General features: G+C 34.7%; 1 long non-coding RNA gene across 1 annotated transcript in view; it reads left to right on the top strand.

The window, feature by feature from the left end:
• LOC144286924 (uncharacterized) overlaps positions 1–6,413 on the top strand; it is a 1,061,786-nt gene that overhangs the window by 253,591 nt on the left and 801,782 nt on the right. The window lies entirely within an intron of this gene.

Here is a 6,413-nt window from a genome sequence, read left to right as displayed (position 1 = left end):
TCTTTCTGTGATTCCCTTCTTTTTTTTTTTTTTTTTTTTTTTTACCCTTTGTATGATAATGATCTTTAAGGCTTCATCTCTGCACGGATTCTCTTCCTTTTCTGTATACTCTCCATAGTAGCCACCCCAACATATCCTGTTACATATGCTGGTGGCTCCCCGAGTTTTATCTCTAGACTTACCAAACCTGAGTTTCAAACACTCATTTGTCACTGGCTACTTCCAGCTAAATACCCCATAAGAACCACATGCTCAGCATTGTATTTATTCTCCCTCCAAACTCCTTCTTCTTATATTTCCTATCTTCATTATTGATACTATGTTACCCAAACCAAAAATATTTGAAAACTATCTCAAATTCTCCCTGCCTCACTTCTTCCATCCTATTCCCAAGATCAGAAGCAAGATTAAGCAACAGTCAGGTGCTTAGTGCAAAGTGTGACCATTCACTTACTAGCTGTATGAAATTGGATAGGTCCCTCACCCTCCCTGTGCCTGTGTCTTATCAGGTTGTTTACATGATTAATGGATAATATACGTTCAGTGCTTAGAGCATTGCCTGGCGCTTACTAAGTGCTCAGTAATTTATTATTGCTCACCTCCATGCCTTCATGCGTACTGTTTCCTCATTTTGGAATGTCCTTCCTAGGATTTTACTATAATTTAGATGCCAGGCAGATCATATAGAGCAAAAGCATCTGGGATGCTGTCTTTGCTGATAGATGGGCTTCTGGTTGTAACAAGTGTCCTAAGAGTTTTAAGCAATAAATCTCCTCTAATTTAAGGAACAAGTTATTTGGCCTGTTGACTTTGCTTCTGGAAAATTAGTGAAGAGGAAAGTGAATGTAATCAGTCTGGCGTGGAAAGAATGGGTCACATACCAAATACAATATCTAACCCCTTAGTAGGGTATTTTATAGGCCTTACATACTTCATCTACAAGATCATACTAAATCAAAGAAGATACTTTGAAGGACAGAAAAGTATACCTTACCTAACTTTATGTATTCAACACCCAAGAGTGTTCCTTGCTTATAGCAGCAAAACCTTAACACTTAGAAAAGAGAAAGGAAATCAAGGGGGAAAAGGAAGGTGGAAAAGAGAGGAAAGACATGAAATATAACGGCATAATTAACAAGTATGAAAAGATTTTTCTGACTCTAGTGAGCTACTACTAACATGGAAATGGGATTACATAAAAATGTGGAGATGTGGCTGTTATTAGGAAACAGAAAATTCAACGCAAATGTGCTATGTTTCTCACATGTTAGAGACAAAAAAATAGGAGGAAATATCTATTCCCAAAGATGGCACAAAAAAGTAGAAGGGGAATTCAAATAAATAAGTCCATTTTTAAAATAAGACGATAGATTTGTGGTTTAAAATTTACTTTTAAAAATTATAGAACAAAAAGAATAGTGATTAACTAATCAAGACTATCTTTTTTTTCTTTTAAGTACCTATTGGCTTCCCAAATGGAAGGAAATGTAAACCAATGGGATTAAACTCACAATACATATTAAAACATCAGCTAAATCAATTCTAGAACACCCAAAAGAAAACAAGTACCCCTTTTTTTCTAGTTTTTAGTATGAAATATAATTCAAATAGTGACTAATATTTACAAAAAGTGTAGAAATTCTGGACACAGGTGAGTAGGAGGCCAAACATTTATATTCTTTTGGAGCTCTGGCTTTTAGGCTCTCAGGTGGGGATCAGAGGTATCATGGCATTGTGGTTATTGGCTGAGAGTTCTCCCTGATGTAATTGTGGGAATTCCCTCACTACTATGTCTCTTTTTTTACATCCCTCAAGTAGCTAACTGAATCTGTCTCAGCTAGAAAAGTTCTCCTTTGACATCTTAAGTAGCTGATCTTCACTCTTTATTTTCTCTTAGATTCCACTGCTTTTGTCTATTTATATTTTTGATGATGGTAGCTGAACCTCTCACTGACTTTTGAGTTTGCAGAAGATATTTGTTATTACTTATTTTTTATCACCGTCAGTGTCCTTAGGGACTTGGATAATGATGTTGACTTCATTTTTATCACTACAGAATAATTTTAGCCACATCTCTACTTCAATAGTTACCATCTCTGAGGGTAGAGGAGAATCTCCCTTCCAACATGGTTTCTGTACAATTTAATTTAGCTTTGAGACAGCTTGTTTCTTGTCTTTTTCTGTAATATTCCTAACTATATAAAATTTTTAGTTTATACATTCTCCAAATTTGATACTTCTCTTCAATTTATAAAGGAGCCTGGATTGTATCTAAGCTAAGAGTGGTGTTGTCAGATAAAGTGGTGTTTCACAATTTAGAGAGTTTATCTCTAGAGCCAATTTCTAAATGGGAGCTTCATATACACACATTTGTATATATTACATACACAGGTACACACAAATGTATGTGTATATATACAAATATACACACATGTATGCATACATATACATAAAGTAACTAAAAGTAATTATTAAAAGTCATAATTAAAAGTAATGGTCATAATTGCTCTGTCTTAGGCCACATGGTGGGTTGGAGAAAAAGCCTAAGCAGGGATAAGTGTGTTGCTATATTGCTGTGAATTCAGCAAAAGACTAGAGCCACTAAATAATGATTAAGGAAATGCATACAAGTGTTAAGAAATTATCATTGCTGAGGCATCTGGGTGGCTTAATCAGTTAAGCATCCAACTCTTGATTTCCACCTAGGTCATGATCTCAGGGTTGTGAGATTGAGCCCCGTGTTTGGGATCTGCTTGAGATTTTTTCTCCTTCTCCTTCTGCCTCTCCCCTTCCATTGGCTTGCCTGTATGCTCTCTCTTTCTCTCTTTCTCTCTCAAATAAATAAATATATCTTTAAAAAAAATCATCATACATCCCTTAGCTGAAGCTAAGGGACCAAAAACATCAGGAGTAGAGGTGGATGAAATGAGAGGGGTAGGGAGTTACAGAAGACCCAGCAACATGAGATGGGAAAACCTTGGCCAGAGATTGCTTCCAATGGAGGACAGAAGCCCATCAACCCTTTAAAAGGCCTGGGTTTCTTTGTTTCATTGAAGAGCTTACTCAGGTGAAAGGATCCCTTTGTTATCTTTTTGGTCTGGTTCTTTATGACAGATGCTAAACCTTCCTTTTCTTGGGTTTGAGGAAAAGGGGGATATTGTAGAGATAATCATGTTTTCATAATGCCTGGTAGAGATTATCACCCTGGTGTATGTATGCTATTTTTTCTTTAGACTATATTAATTATTGAGTCTCACATTTTCCTAGATTAAGTTGAAGTCTGGATGAGTGAGTCCTCTGGGATTCTGTTTTTTTCTGCTTGAAATTGGATTTGGAAAGAACCGTGGGTCTATTGGTAGAGCAGCAGAAAGTGAAATTAGAGTAAAATACTATATGTACAGCCTCATGGATCATAGCACGGATGCCAGAATAACTACCAATTAACTGTAGGAATCTAGATTCTGTTAGGAAAGAGAATAATGTGCAGATATCCTTTGCTTTCCAAAAGTTGTGTGACACCACTTTGCTTTTATGAAAGACCTGCAGTAATATCTGTTTTTACCAATGGAAAGAAATATGAAGAGGATTTTCACTTGTGTGAAAAAGTGGCATCCCCTATGTTTACTGTGCAATTGTCTGCAATAGCCAAGATCTGGAAGCAGCGTGAGTGTCTATCTTCAGGTGAATGGATAAGGAAGATATGGTACATATTCACAATGGAATATTACTTAGTCTTTAAAAAAAGGCTTGCCATTTGTAACAACATGGATGGACCTAGAGGGTATGATACTAAGTGAAATAAATCAAATAGAAAAAAGCAAATGCTGTATTTCACTCAGGTGGAATCTAAAAACAACAACGACAACAACAACAAACGAAACAAATAAACAAAAAACAGATTCATAAATACAAAGGACAAAATGATTGTTGCCAAAGTTGTCCCCATTTGAGGGGATAGGCAAAATAAGTGAAAGGGACAAAGAGGTACAAACTTCTGTTATAAAATAAATAAGTCACTAGGATGAAAAGTGCAACATATGGAATACAGTCAATAATACTGTATACAAACTTTGTATGGTGACCAATGTAACCATAGGGTGGTAAGAATTTCATAATGTCTATAACTGTCAAATCATTACATTACACCTGAAACTAATATTGTATGTCAACTATACTTCAATTAAAAAAAATTAACATGGTATAAGACAGTTTTCAGAAAGCAAAGAATACTCTTACAAAAGCTTTCATAGGAATATCTTACTTTTGGATAGCGAGGTGAATCTGTAATTTGATTTATGTTATAGAAATAGTCTCTGACACAGAAGTATATCAGCTCTTATATTCCTGTATTTCATGGAATCCTTTCCATAGTTGCCACAATTGACAGGAATTATTAATAATAGCTGCATATGAACTCTGAGAAGCTTACTGGACATGGAGAGAATCTTACAGCTTTTTTTTTCCTTTAAATTAACACGTTAAGACTTCAGTTTTCTGATTTTGACACAAAATTACTGCGCTTATTTATATCTTAAAATGAGAAGAAAGGATATATGGTGAGAAATTAATTACAAACAATATTCAGAAGTAAATCAAATAATTTCATTTCTTTAACAAATTCACATTGGTGTTTGTTTTGAAGCCTAATCAATGGAGAAAGAAAATAAGCTGATATTGAAAGCACTAAGAACAACATTAGATTTAAAGAAGCAATTTCATCATTGAATGCTTTGTGAACTTTGGCAATTAATTAAATATTTCTGCAACAAATTAATATGCATTTTTCGAGAACATATTATATGTTCAATTTTCGGATAAAAATACATGTGGATAACTGAAATAGAGTGCTAAGCAGATGGAAAATAGAAAAAAATGCCTCCTCTTCCCCTCTGCCCAAAGGAGAAACTTCTACATGTCTGGCTATTAAACCTTGAGTTTAGATCCTCAGAGTGATGGAGAGTCCGGAGATTGTTTGTGGCAGGGTAAGTTTATTTTAGCACTTCCACACCTAAGATGTTAGTCATGGAATATATGTTAGCCAACTTTCCAAAAGCAAATGTGTCTTTTTATAGCATGATGTGTGTATACAATGTTTTGCCATAAATATTGCCCAATGTGGGACACCTGGGTGGCTCAGTTGGTTAAGCATCTGACTTCAGCTCAAGTCATGATCTCAGAGTCCTGAGATCGAGCCCTGCATCAGGCTCCACACTCAGTGGGGAGTCTGTTTCTCCCTCTCCCTCAGCCCCTGCCCACTGCTTGTGTTCTCTCTCTCAAATAAAATCTCTAAAAAAGTATATTGCACAACGTGTTTAGCTATTTACCATGGAAGAAGAAAAGCATCAAATAATTAATAGTATAATCGCATTCCAACAAAGTGCTTAAGAAAGTGTTAAATAGGTTTGAAGCCAGGATTCAGGAATACATAATCATATTAATTGGAAAGAGTCTATTGGAATCAGTTAAAAATGGACTTATAGAACATTTTAATTTACATGTGGTTTTATAACATGATAATTCAAATGATGGAACTGCTACCAAAATTACTAAGCAGAGGTTTTACTCAGCTTAGGTTAAGGAAAGAAGTGACTCATTTTTAACAGACATATTAATTATATGCAAATGCATACTTTAAAAATTCTAAAACGTAATATGCATCTTAATGAGTAAGTTAAATATTTCTTCTTAAAATTTTACTCATGCCATCCATTCATTTCCAGTTCTTTCATGGCTAGTGCAAAAGTAAATGTTGGCTCCGTGATTATGTATGCAGTGAGGCTTAAATTAATAAGATTTTATTACCTAGGTAACCGGCATCATGTTTAAAGTTATTGATCATGGTTCAGGAACCTTTACAAGAAGTTCTGTTGCTTACAATACTGGGCAAGTCCCTGGCCTTGAACTTCCTGTCAAACTCAGAATTCACCTTAAAACTTTTCATTAAGCCTTTAGAGAGAATCATAAAGATGAGTCTCTATGACTCTATAGATATAGAATCTATCTATCTATACCATTATTTTGATAACATGGAGACTCCATGATTACAAGGAGTCTTGATAAGTATAGCATAGCATGGACTCTGTGATCAGAATTGAGTATGAATCCATATAGAGACTATGTGGCTTTGGGCAAATTATTTAACCTCTCTCTGTAGTAGCTGAAAATGAGGGAAATAATAACAGAGGATGGCTGTAAGGATTAAATGAATTAACAAATATCAATTACTTAGAATAGTTTCTTGAATGTGGAGAGTGTTCAATAAATGTTTGCAATAATTATTATTAACATTTATTGTCCTTAGTTTCAATACTAATTCTATAAAGCTTCCTTAATGATCTACAGTTGAATACTCATCTTTATAGCATTAAATTGGCAATTATCTTTTCTTCACTTACATTGATGTGGTAAAACCA

This window comes from Canis aureus, chromosome 16, assembly GCF_053574225.1.
Source record: "Canis aureus isolate CA01 chromosome 16, VMU_Caureus_v.1.0, whole genome shotgun sequence".
Taxonomy (NCBI): Eukaryota; Metazoa; Chordata; class Mammalia; order Carnivora; family Canidae; genus Canis; species Canis aureus.
This window is presented reverse-complemented; position numbering and strand designations above follow the sequence as displayed.